We start from the raw sequence: 13928 nt of genomic DNA on the forward strand, positions 1-13928 counted from the left end.
TACACATGGTTTTAGAGTGGTTATTCTTCAAACCGCATTTAGCACTTTTTTTAAAAAAGGCAAAGAGCTTCATTGTTTTCCTGCATACAAAAGAATATACTTGCAATATAAAATCCACATGGAGCAAAATGCATGAAGAAAATACAAAAATTACCAATAAACTTATACAGATAACTATTAGTATATTGATATATTTCTTTCCAGATTTTTTTTTATATACATGTTGACTCTCTTCGTGTAATTGTTATGAAAGCATATCATACAAAAAGTGAACAAATAATAACTATCCTAGAGTCAGAACATTTTTGGAACTCCAGAAATTCCCTTATCAATACCAGTCTCTATCAAGAGTAAACTTCCTGTATCTCTGATACGTTTTTCCTGTTTCTGAATTTTATTTTTATATGTTCTTTTGTGTTGGCTTAATTTGTCTAACATTATGCTTGTAAGATATATTAATATTGCTACTTATCATTATAATTTGCTTATTCTCATGATATATACATATAATTGTATAATATATGTAAAATATTTTATTTAACCATTTTGTCATTTGATTGTTTCAAGTTTGGGGCTATGACATTCTAGTACATGCCTTATGGGGAACTTACAGTCATGCTTCTGTTTACTCTATACTTAGGAGCAGAGTTGCTGACTGGTCTCATAATTTTTTTAGTAAACACTATCAAAGAGTTTCCAAAATGACTATAACAATTTACCCTTTCACTGGCAGTATATGAGCGTCTCAGTTGCTCTACCTTCTTGCCAACACTTGATATCAAAGAATTATTTTTAAAGAAAAATAAAATTGTTCTCCACATGTGCTTTCTAGCCTGCATTTCCTGCTTAACCATATATCTTGGACATCTTTTCATATCAATAAATAAAGGTATTATCATTATTTTAAAATACTATGTAATAATATTCTGTACTGTGTATCTAAAGTATATATAATCAATTCCTTATTGAGGAATATTTCTACAGATTTCAAATTTTTTTATTTTATGAACAAAGTTAATTATATAATTCTTTGGACACATAGTCCCTAATTCAATATAACTCTTGCTAACAAAATAAATCATTCTGTTTGGACCTCTGTATCCTTTTTCACACTCAAGTGCCAGAAATCCAGCATCACTTAACCCAACTATTGTCTTACTTCTGCTTCTTCTTGGTTGTGGGTGAAGTCTGCTAGTAAAAAAAAAAAACAAACCTCACTGGAGGGAAAATTGGCTTCACAAAATATTTATGATCAATTACATAATGCAGACTCTTAAACTTTTCTGTTTGGCAATACTTCACTCTACACAATGATTGTTTTAAAACACCACCCTCCTTGAGCCACCAAATCTTTCCCACCTCTCCCAGACTCTGAGCAGATGATTGATCCTTCCAATTGATAGAGAATGAATGTAGTAGGCATTAGAAGGTAATCCCCTCAAAGTGATTTTCACTGCCAAGCAAAAAATTACACACACACACACACACACATACCCCTGGCCTATCTTCCTTTGCTTTTTTCTCTAAAATAAAGAAGTTGCCCATCCCCCTTCCTCCCAAGCCCTTCCACTTTCTCATTTAAAGTCAATTCTGGCAGTGGGGCTTTGGACCTCATTACCTCATCTCTTCTGGCTACTCATTTTCTCTCTCTCATTTGCTATTTCTGCTGGCCTAACTCCAAATGTAGTCATTCCTGCTGGGCCTGAAACACTCACCCTTGAGTTTTCTCTTCTGCTCTGTGTTTCTTCTCTCCTCTTTCCCTTCTCTTGCTGCCTCTCGTGGTCACTGTTTTCTCTTTGTTTTGCTTCTCTTTACTTCTCAAATTTTCCCTTCACTTTTCTGTGTTTGTGTTTTCCTTGGGTTTTCTTAGTCAGTATTATGGTTTCAAATACTATCTTGATGCTAGTGTCTTCCAGGTTGATACAAGCAACCTAGTCTTCTTTTCTCAGCATTAGACCCTTAGGCAAATGATTATTTGTCATCTAGTATTAAATGTTTCAGAGACAGCACAAAATTAATATGTCTAAAATAGAAACTTTGATATTCCTTCCTCCATGAACACCTGTCTTCCCATCCTAGTAAACTGCGTACCATTCGCCTCGTGGCAAGTGGAAACTATAAAAGTTATGGAGGAGTCCTACCTTTTTCTTTATTCACGCGATTGAATCCAAGCCTGTGGTGTGATGCTCAAAATATATTTCAAATCTACACACTGTTCTTCATCTCAATAGTCAACTCCCACATAAGCCAAAATCATTCCATAGTAGATGTAGGAACCAGGAGGGTTGAGGCCATAACTGCCCTCTTTAACATTTTAGCCACGGTGCTTGGCATACTGCTTGACAAAAAAGTAGAACTAGTCACCACCATCTCTAGCTTGGATTTCTAGAGTTATCTATATGATTTACAGTTAAAATTAATTTCTTTTTAGAAGTATTTCCTGACATCTAAAGTAGATCAAATCTCTAATTATAGACTCATGGTACCACGCATCAATGTATCCCTCTTTTCTGTTTTCCAGATATAATTTTACACTATTTTTTATGACAAGTGATTAATTGTTTGAACACTCAAACATTAGCTTCATAGGAGAAGGGAGCTTCTTGTTTTTCTTTCCATTCTGCCCACATCCTTTGCATCTGAGTGAATAAGTAAGAAATAAATTTGAAGAAGTGGCTTTCCACATTGAATGGTATATTCATTTTTAAGATTTTTATACATAGTTCTAATTTTAATCTCTATTTATATTTTTCTCCTTTTAGTTAAGGATATTGCTCAATCCATAGTTCCAGCTACTTTAGGTATTTTTTTTTTAATCTTTGCCAACGTAAATATTGTGTGTCATTATTGTTTTACTTTGTATATTTTAAATCCTGATGATTTAATTTTTTTCTGTTTTCAAGCTACCCTTGTTTATTTCCTATTGGTATATTGGCCTTTGCCTTGGTGATTTGTAAGATTTCTTCAATAACAGTGAGAATAATTTCTTCCATATAACATATATATTTTTCTCAGTCTGTCACCTCTGTTCACATTCTTCTGCAGCTGCACATTCATTAATTCATTAAGGAGATGATTATTAGATTCCCACTATTTGTCTAAAACCATTCAAAGATTGGAAACAAAGCAATAGTTAAAATAGACAAAAATTACTGCCTTCATGGATCTCATTTTGCAGTTATGGGGAAGGTTATAGAGACTAATAATAAATGATATAAAATAAGTAATATAAGTAGAATGTTGGGTGATTATAAGTGTTATTAACATAACAGCAGGAAAAGTGTTTTAAAAGGACCAGCGGGTAAGAGTTGCAATTTTATGGTAGATTACCCAAAAAGATTTCTTAGAGTAGGTGATCTTTGATTAAAGTCCTAAATAAGGTGAGGCACTGACCCTTGTAGACACCTGCAGAAACAGAATTCAAGGAAGAAGGATCATCAGGTACAAAGGTCCTGGGGAAAAAGCACAGGCAAAGGGCCAGTGGAAGTTGAACAGATTTATAAGAAAGAACCCAACAGAATATGAGATCTAAGGGGCAGTGGGTTCTGCAGAAGCCTTGACACGTCAAGCATTTTTGGCCAGTCTAAGAAACTCTTTACTTGAAATGAGATAAGAAGACTTTGGAGACTTTGAGCCAAGGAGAGACATGATCTGACTACACTTTAACTGCAAAACTCTGGTGGTTCTTTTGAGGATTAGCATCTAAAGAATCAAGACCCGAAACAAGGAGGCCAGTTAGAAAACTGCAATACTTACGGCATGAGATGTGAGTGAACTGGATCGACTGGTGGTGAGTAACGCCAGTGTGTTAGCAGTGACGCAGTGGTCATGGTACATGTGTGTTTTGAAGATAAAGTCAGCATTTGAAGTTGAATTGGATATGGGATATGAGAGTGAGAAGTTTAGGTTGCTAATAATTTTCGGTTTTGTTTGGGACCTGAGAAACTGGATGAAGCCACTAACAAGTGAGGCGGGGAACACTATGACCAGAGCAAGTATCGGCGGGAAGACCAAGAGTTCTAATTCTATGCTTGTTCAGTTTGAGATTTCTGTTAGATATCTAGACAATATCCAGGCTGTTGGATTTACAGTTCTGTTGTCCTGGAGAGGTAGGAACTTGGGTGTCATTGGTATATAGCTAGCATTTATTGCCACGAGACTGAACGATAACACTAAGGGAGTGAATGTAAATAGAAAATGGAAAATGGTCCAGGACTGAATCACAAAGGATTCAAAATTTCAAAGGCCAGGCAGATGAAGAAAACATATCATGAGACAAAGAAGGATCTGTCACTGAGTGACAAGTGCACTTAGAGGAGAGCAGAGTCTTGGAATTCAAGTTAAGAAAGTGACTCAAGTATCAAGGAACTTACAAACTGACGTGATGCTGAAAGTCAAATGAAGATAGACTGAAGGTAAGAAAGGACGTAACTAAGAGAGTTTCATTCAGGTGGAATGGTGGAAAATCTGAATGAATTCATGAAAGAGAGGGAAGGAAATGGAGAGTTGGAGTATAGACAGTTCTTTTTGAGGAACTTTGTTGAAAAGGGAGGAGGGAAATGAAGAAGTGTTTACATCTTAAAATGAGAGAAATGACAGCATTTTATATTGATGGGGGAAAAAATCTAGTAGAGAGGATAATTTATGCTTAAAGAAGAGAGAAGCATGAGAGTAGGGCAGAGGAGATGAAATCTACTGCAGAAGTAGAAGGCTTGGCCTTTGTCAGGAGTGGGGATAGTGCGTCCATGGGAATGAAAGAGAAGGCAGAAGGTACGCACGCAAGTGCAGGGTGCACCAGGTCTTGTGGAAGTTCTCTTCAGAACGCTTGCTTTCTTTGTTCCTGTAACAAGCACAATTATCATGAAGAGGTGCAGACCAGTGTTAGAAATCAGAGGAGGAAAAGAGAAAGGATGGAACAGTCATCCAGGGGATGGGGAGTGATTGCAGCTGACAGAGAGTTCAGTATACTGCTCACCCACGTGTAGCGCTGGTACTGCTCACTGCCCTCTTAACAGTGCTAGAATTGTGCTCATGTTATGCTGTCTTTATTCTAAGGAAATGTTCTTTTGGGCCCTCATTATCTATACTTAAACACCGCCTAAAACTCAAACTTCCTTTCATGTCCAACAGTATCCTATAATCTGCCTCAAACCTACTTTGATAAACTCATCTGTGAACATTTCCGTGACGCCACAGAATTCAAGGTCCAGGTAAACCTTCTTAGACTTGTTCTAACACCATATTCACATTCACAGCTCCTTGCTTTTGCCTCAGTCGTTTCCTTTCTGAGATGCCTTTCTTCCGTTTCTACACTTCACTAAATGCAGCTTCTGCTCCACACACCCCTCATTTCTTCTCCAAGGAAGAGCTGATTATTTTCTTCTCCATGATGCACTTGCCCTTTGAGCCTAGCTTTGCCATAGTACATTACTGCTTACTATGTCCATCTCCCACCCTAGACCAGATGTTTTCCAAGCATAGTGATAGTATGTTAATTACTTTATCTTCCCACTCTCCCCCAGAGTACAGAATATTCATGCATAAATTCATTTTTCAGTACAGACATACCTTGGAGATGTGGGTTCAGTTCCAGACCACCACAATGAGGCAAATAGCACAATAAAGGGAGTCACACATCTTTTCTGGTTTCCCAGTACATATAAAAGTTATGCTTACATTATACTGTAGTCGATTAAATGTGCAATAGAATTATGTCTAAAAAATGTACAGACCTTAATTAAAAATGTTTTATTGTGAAAAAATGCTAACCATCATCCGAGCTTTCAGCAAGTTGTTAATCTTTTTGCTGGTGGAGGGTCTTGCCTCACTGTTGCTGCCTGCTGACTGATCAAGGTGGTGATTGCTGAAGGTTGGGGTGACTGTGGCAATTTCTTAAAATGAGACAACAGTAAAGTCTGCAACATTGATTGAGTCTTCCTTTCATGACGATTTCTCTCTAGTACGCAGCACAGTTTGATAGCACTTTGCCCACAGCAGAACTCCTTTCAAAACTGGAGTCAGTCCTCTCAGACCCTGTCACTGTTTTATCAACTACATTTGTATAATATTCTGAATCCTTTGTTGTCATTTCTGTATTTTTAATTTAACAAAAAGAATTCCCTACCATTGAATCTTGATAGCATTAGATATCAAGTTCTAATTAGATGAAGAATTTGTAATCCATATTGGGCATAGTTCAGAAATTCTCTGAAATTGGAATGTTAAATGGAAAATCAAGTAAATAAAGGAACTTGCCTAAACTTACAGACTATTAATCTTCAAAGATGTTTTTATTGTAATTTGGTTTATATCTGATGAGAGTTCCTATACTTAGCTTTGTGTCTCTAATTTAGCTGACTCTTGCCTCATAATGAGCACAAAATTCAAGATAAAATAATCAAATATCTTACTCTGAGAACAAAAGCTGTAGAGTAGGAACACATAATTAGTAAATTCACTCCTTTCGTTAGTGTTTTCTCAGATGTGATTTTTTCCTATTCTCTAGTGGGTTTAAAAAAAATTTCCTTGGAAGATCCACAGATTTTTGGTGCTTTGCTATTGAAACTTTAAGAAGAATCATTTGACCAAGTGAAGTCAATTATAGTTGATCAGCAACAGACTGAAGAGGAATATATAGCAAGGTGGTGTAGGGAGTACATTTGGATAGGAAGGGTAGGTCCTCTTATGGCAAGTGTTGAAGTTTGTTGCTATGAAACAAAGCATCTCACGTCTTAGTGACTTAAAATAATAACCAATTATTATCTCTTAAATTTCTGTGCATTAACTGAGTTCAGCTGGGCAGCTCCATCACAAGGTCTCTCATGCAGTGCGATCAGGTGTCAACAGGGACTGCATTCATCTGAAGACTCAACCTGACTAGACATTTAAGATGGCTGGCAGTTGTTGCCAACTGTCAGGATTTCAGTTAAGACTGTCACTAAGGGTGTCAATGAGACCTGTCCATGTGGCTTGGGATTCTGACACTTAAGACATGGGCTCTAAGAGGTGGTGTGTCAAGGACAAGCATTCCCAGAGACTCAGGCAGAAGTCATTCTTATGACCTAATCTTGATGACCAAGAAGCCACCTCTGTCATATTCTGTTGATGAAGTAAGTCTATAATGCAAGCCCTGATTCAGCTGGAGGGAAAAAGGACTCTGCCTCTTAATGAGGGAGGGAAAAGGCCCCGTTGTGGAAGGACATGAAACATGGGACATATGGCTGCAGCCACCTGTGGAAAAGATAAACTGCCGCAAAGTCCATAGAGAAATGTTTCAAAGCAATAGAATCTCAACTAAGAGGTCTACTTTCACTGCCACCATTATTCTTGTCCAGATTGCCGCCATGTCTTACTTGGGCTTTTGAAACAACTGTTTAGTTAGTTTTCTTCACTTCAGTTCATCCTCACCTCTAATCCAGTTTTTCAGCAACACCCAGAATCCTGTTGAGGTTAAACCCTGAACGTGTCACTCCCACACTTAAAACCCATAAATACCATCTCCTTACACCCAGGATGACTCAGTTCCAGATCTTTTCTTCAGCTTTGTCTCTATCCACTGCCACACCAGGGATCTCCTTTCAGCTTCTGAACTTTATGATCTTTGCAGTTGCTTCAGACTTTTCCCAGATGCTCTTCTCTTAGATTGAAACACCCTTCATAACCTCCTTCAAACCCTCTTTTCCTGGTTATTTACTGTTTATATTTTAGGTCTTTTTTTGAATGTCATTAGGTCTGTAAGGTATATCTTCTTTGTGTTTTCATAATATATCTAGCAAAATACTTTTGACAAAGAAATATAGTTGCTTTGTTTCCTAGTACTTTCCCCAAATAGACTATGAGATTCATAAGTGTTTCTTCTTCTTCTTGCCCTAAGTTCCTTTTAATGGTATGTTATAGTCTTCATTGGTCTGTTACTATATATTGAAACAGATTATAAATTTACTTTTTTATTAGCATATTATATGTTTATTGTCTTTTACTATATATGTGTTTATGTGTGTAATAAGCATGCATAGAATACTTGATCTGTCAACAACATAATATACATCAGATTCTTCTCAAGCTCCCATGGAACATTCTCTAAGATAGTTCTATTCTGGGCCATAAAATACACCTCAAAAAGCTTAAAAGAATAGGAATTAAATAAAGTATCCTTTTAAACCACAGAATTAAACTGGAAACCAGTAAGAGAAAAATAGCTAGAAAATCCTAAAATAGATTAAATAACACATTTCCAAATAACACACAGATCAAAGAAGTCTCAAGAAAATGTTTAATTAAATGAAAATGAGAATACAGTCTATCAGATTTGGGAATACTTTATAGTAGTGAATAAATTTTATTTGAAAAGTGTGATTTAAAATCAATAATCTAAGTTTCCAATTTAAGAAACTAAATATATATAATTTATATATAAATATAAAGCAAGCAGAAGAAAATAAGAAAAAACTTAGAGCATCAATAAATTAAATTAAAACCAAAAAACAAGAAAAAATTAAAAAAAATCAAAGACTTGTTATTTGGAAAGAGCAATAAAATTGATAAACTGTTAGCCAGGCTAACCAAGAAAAAGTAGAAAACAAAAATTACTAATATAAAAAATGAGAGAGGGGCCATCACTATTGATCCCATGGATATAAAAATAATAAAAAAGGAATATAGTGAATACCTTTATGCCCACAGATTTGATAATCAAGATGAAACGATCCAATTTCTTGAAAAACACGATCTGTCAAAACTCATGCAGGGAAAAATCGACAATCTGAATAGTTTTATATCTATTTTAAAATTTTATCAGTTGTTACTAACATTCTAAAACAGAAAGCACCATGCCTGGAAGAGTTCACTGGTTCTACCAGACATTTAAATAGGAAATTACACCAATTCCTTACAATCTCTTCCAGATAATAGAAGCAGGGGGAATCCTCCCCAACTCATTATGAGGCCAGCATTGACCTAATACCAAAACCAGAGAAAGACATTAAAAAAAAAGAAAACTACACCAACATCTGTCATGAACATGGATTAAAAAATATCAATAAATATTGACAAATTGAATCCAACAATGGATAGAAAGAACTATATGCCATGACCAAGTGGGATGTATCCCAGTTATGCAAGACTGGTTCAATACTATAAAATTAATATAATGCATTGCATCAATAGAATAAAAAAAAGAAAGAGAATATAGTATCCTATCAACAGATGCAGGAAAAGCATTTGACAAAATCCAAAACACATTCATAATAAAATTTTCAACAAACTAGAAATAGAGAGGAACACCTGAAACTCGATTTTAAAAAATCTACAGTTAACATCATATTTAGTGATGATAAACTAGTAGTTTTATCTCTATGATGGGTAATTTTATGTGTCATCTTGACTGGACAGGGAGAGCCCAGGTTAAAAATTATTTCTGAGTGTGCTTGTGAGGGTGTTTCTGGATGAGATCAGCATATTAACTGCTTGACATACTAACGTAGATGGGCAGCATCCCATCCATTGTGAGCCTGAGAAGAACTCAGGTTGTTTTTTCTCTGCCGCACTGTTTGAGCTGGGACATCTCATCTCATCTTCTTTCCATAGACTGGGATTTACACCATTCCTTCCCCTTGTTCTCAGATCTTTGGACTCAGACTGAATTACACCAGCAAATTTCCTGGGACTCCAGATTGCAGACAGCAGGTGTGAAACTGCTTAACTTCCATGATTCCATGAGCCAATTCTTCATAATAAATCTTTGCACATTTGTATATTTTATTGGTTCTGTTCTCTGGAAAATCCTAAGTAATAAAGATGTTGGTACTGAGAGTGGTTCTAGAAGAATAGAATTGTAAGGATGAGTTTTCTGAATTGATTTTGGGGTTAGTGGAATTGACTCTTAATCCAATTAGATACAATGATGTAAATGGCTCTGTTTCCAGTAAAGATGTACCAATAGTCTGTGGCATGAACCATCTGTAGTGATACTCATAATATCTGCATTAGATTTTCCAAATCCACCACTTATAAAAAGCAGGGAGCTGCATGACTGTATATGATTCTTTCAAACACTTTTATTTTTTTAATTTTTTAAACATTTTTATTGATTCATAATAATTTTACAATGTTGTGTCAAATTCCAGTGTAGAGCCCAATTTTTCAATTATACATGAACATATATATATATTCATTGTCACATTTCAAACACTTTTAGAATATTAATGAATATAATGATATTGATGGGTTGCTCCTAATATCACTGGAAAAAAAAAAGATGAAAATAAGAGCAGGGAATCAAGTTCCCAGCTCAAACTCTGTAAAAATGACCTAAGGGCTTCTATGTGTGCCCTGAAAGAGAGACTTATCTTTTGCTACAGGGCTGAAATTGCTGAAAATCAAATGCAGAACCCATCCTATGACAACACAAGTTTAACTCCCAGCCCCACAGGATGTCTGCTGTTAAAGTAAGAGCCTTAATTGGGAAAGTGTCTGTCTGTCTATCTATCTATCTATCTATCTATCTATCATGTCTGTTTTTTTCCAACTTGATCTAAGGATTTATTGTAATCCCAGTCAAAATCTCAGAAATTACTGTGTGAATAGTGAGAAATTCTAAGGTTTACATAGGTAGGCAAAAGGCTTAGAATAGCAAACAAAAAAGTGACAAAGATCAAAGCTGGACAACTTCAAGACTTACTATAAAGGTAGAATAAAGACAGTGTGGTATTGGCCAAAGAATACACAAGTAGATAAGTGGAACAGAATACACACCCTAGAAATAGACTCTGCCAATACAATCAACTGACATTTTACAGAAGACCAGAGGTGAGTCAATGGAAAAAGAATGGTCTTTTTAACAAATGTGCTGAAATAACTGAACATCCACATTTTGAAAAAAAAAAAAAAAAAGACAAAACATAGGTTTTGCACCTTTACAAAAGTTAACTCAAAGTGGGTCCTAGACCTAAGTATAAAATGCAAAACTATAAAAACTCTGAAAGATACTTTGGAGAAAATCTGTGTGACCTTGGGTTTGGTGATGTGTTTTAGATACAACAGCAAAAGCAAGATTCATGAAAGGAAAATTTGATAGTTGGACATCATTAAAATTAAAAAAAAAACCCTTTGTTCTGTGAAAGATACTGCTGTGAGAATGAAAATCAAGCCACAGACCTGAGAGCAAATATTTGCTAAACATATATCTGATAAAGGACATGTATCTGACATATACAAAGTACTCTTAAAACTCAACATGAAGAAAACAAACAACCCAATCTTCAAAAGGGCAGAAGATCTAAATGGAAAACTCACTAGAGAATATATACAAAATGGAAGATAACATAGGAAAAAAGTCCAACATGATATGTCACTAGGGCATTGCAAATTAAAATAATAAGATATTACTATATATCTCAAATCCCCCCCCTAAAAAAAAAAAACTAACAACACCAAATGCCAACAAGGATGTAGAGCAAGAGGAACTTTCATTCATTTTTTTGTGTAAATATGAAATGCTACAACCACTTTGAAAGACAATTTACATGTTTCTATGAAGCTAAATGTAGTCACACCATACAATCTAGTAATTCTTCTTGTTATTTACCCAAATGAGCTGTATATTTATGTCCATAAGACTTCCATGTGACTCTTTATAGCAGCTTTATTTATAAAGCTTCCAAAACTTGGAAGCAGCCAAGATGTCCTTCAGTAGATGAAGGGATAAATATGTTCTACTACAGCCAGACAATGGAATATTATTTAGCACTAAAAAAGAAATGAGCTATAAAGCTGTGGAAAGACATGAAGGAAACTTAAATGCACATTACTAAGTGCAAAAAGACAATTGGGAAAAACTACATACTGTATGATTCCAACAATAATGACATTTTATAAAAGACAAAACTATACATACGGTAAAAAGATTAGTGGCTGCCAGGGGTTGAGGGGAGGGAGAGATGAATAGGCAGAGCAGGAGGATTTTTATGGTAATAAAAATGATCTGTATGAAAGTGTAATGGTCAACCAATATCATTATACAGTTTTAAAACCCCATTCAGTGTACAACACTATGAGTGAACCCTAATGTAAACTATGGAATTTGGGCAATAATGATGTGTTAGTGTAGGTTTATCAGTTATAACAAATATACCACTCTGGTGGGAGATATTGATAATGGGGGAGATTATTCATGTGTGAGGGTGTCAGGGAGTATATGGAAATTCTCTGTATTTTCTGCTCAGTATTGCTGTGAACCTGCAACTGCTCTCAAAAGTAGTCTATTTTCAAAAAAAAAAATCAAGTCAATTCCTAATATAATTAGGAATTTGACTGAATGATTCCAAAATAATCTGGGAAAGCAAATAAGTGAGAATAGATAAGAATAACAAATAATGAATATTAATAAGAGAACTTTCCCTACTAAAAACTAAAACATATTCTTAGTGAATGTCAGCAAAATGGTGATGCATTTGTGTAATAATGGACAGGAAGGCCAACAAACACATACTTATAAAAAGATCTTTAATATGTACATGAATAACACATAAAGTATTACAAAGGTCAAGACACAAATTAATGTATTACTCAATAAATAATGGAAGAAAAATTCAACTCTTTACAAAAACCCTCAAAATATAAACCATATTGAATTCTAAATGTCTGAATATTTTCTTTGGAAAAAAAAAAAGGACAAGAATAAAAAAGTAGAAAAATACAGTAAAATAGTTTGTACTCTTATCAAATTATTCTATTTCAAGGGATCTAGATACCAGATGCAAACAGAGATGTGGATAAATTTGTATGTATAATGTTGTCCATGGGTGACATGGGTAATTGAGGATAATCAGAAATAGCCTAAGTCTTATTATTATTATAATAAATGTTGACACACTCATAGTATGTAATACTGTGCAGTAATTAAAAATATGAATACACATACAAAAGACTGGAAGAAAATAAAGTGTCAGTTCCTGTGTTTTGTTTCTTGGTTCTGGAGAACAAATTTTTTTTGTTTTTTTCTTTTTGCCTCTTTTCTGTGTTTTTCCAAATGTTCAGGAAGCATATGTATTATTTTTCCAATCTAATTACAATAATAACTGTTATTGTTATTTTAAATTTTAGAAGCTAATGAATGCTTAAATTATAGCAGTGGCAGAGAAAAATATTGTGCTTTTAACACAAACTATAATTTGGGAATTATGAGGCTGATTGGACTGAGGACCAAGAAAACAATGAAGTAAAAAAATAACTCTAACATTCTCAGCCTGAGTAATTGAAAAGATGTTGACATCTTAGATACACATATAGATACAAGTATATATTGTTTTACTTATTTTTAGAGTTAATAAATAATATGTTTGGGGTGAGGATTGTTAATTCTGCTTCAAACTTGAGTTTGTGATGTCAGGGGCATATTCAGGAGAACAATTATACAGACACTTGAAAATTCTATTTAAAATTCCATTATTATTCATAACATAAGACATATAACAAAAATCTTCCTGTGATATGATTTCTATGATGAATTAAAAAATAAAACTATGTCATATTTTTTCCATCAGGATATTATAGAAATATCATTTTATGTCATGTGCATTGATTTCGTTCTGGCTAAAAGATCCTCTAACTTTTCAGATATTTGAGAGAGGAGTCTCCCGTGAAATCCTGCAGAGAATCCACAAAGTCCATTCCTCTGAGCCCTGCCAGCATTTCTGATGTGCACCTCAGAAGACGCGAGGCTTCACAGCAGTTTTAAGGTTTCAGAACCTTTGATAGAATTCAAAACATGAACGGAATATCAGTAACATTCAGAAATGTGTTTCAAATTAAAATAGAAATTTGAAAAGCCTCAAGTCGAGTTGAAATGAGTGACTGGAGGGCTTAATTTTAAATGCAGAAAGAAGCTCTGCTTCAGCTATTATCAATGCAAGATACATAGTTTACTTGGA

Source organism: Camelus ferus, chromosome 19, assembly GCF_009834535.1.
Source record: "Camelus ferus isolate YT-003-E chromosome 19, BCGSAC_Cfer_1.0, whole genome shotgun sequence".
Classification (NCBI taxonomy): Eukaryota; Metazoa; Chordata; class Mammalia; order Artiodactyla; family Camelidae; genus Camelus; species Camelus ferus.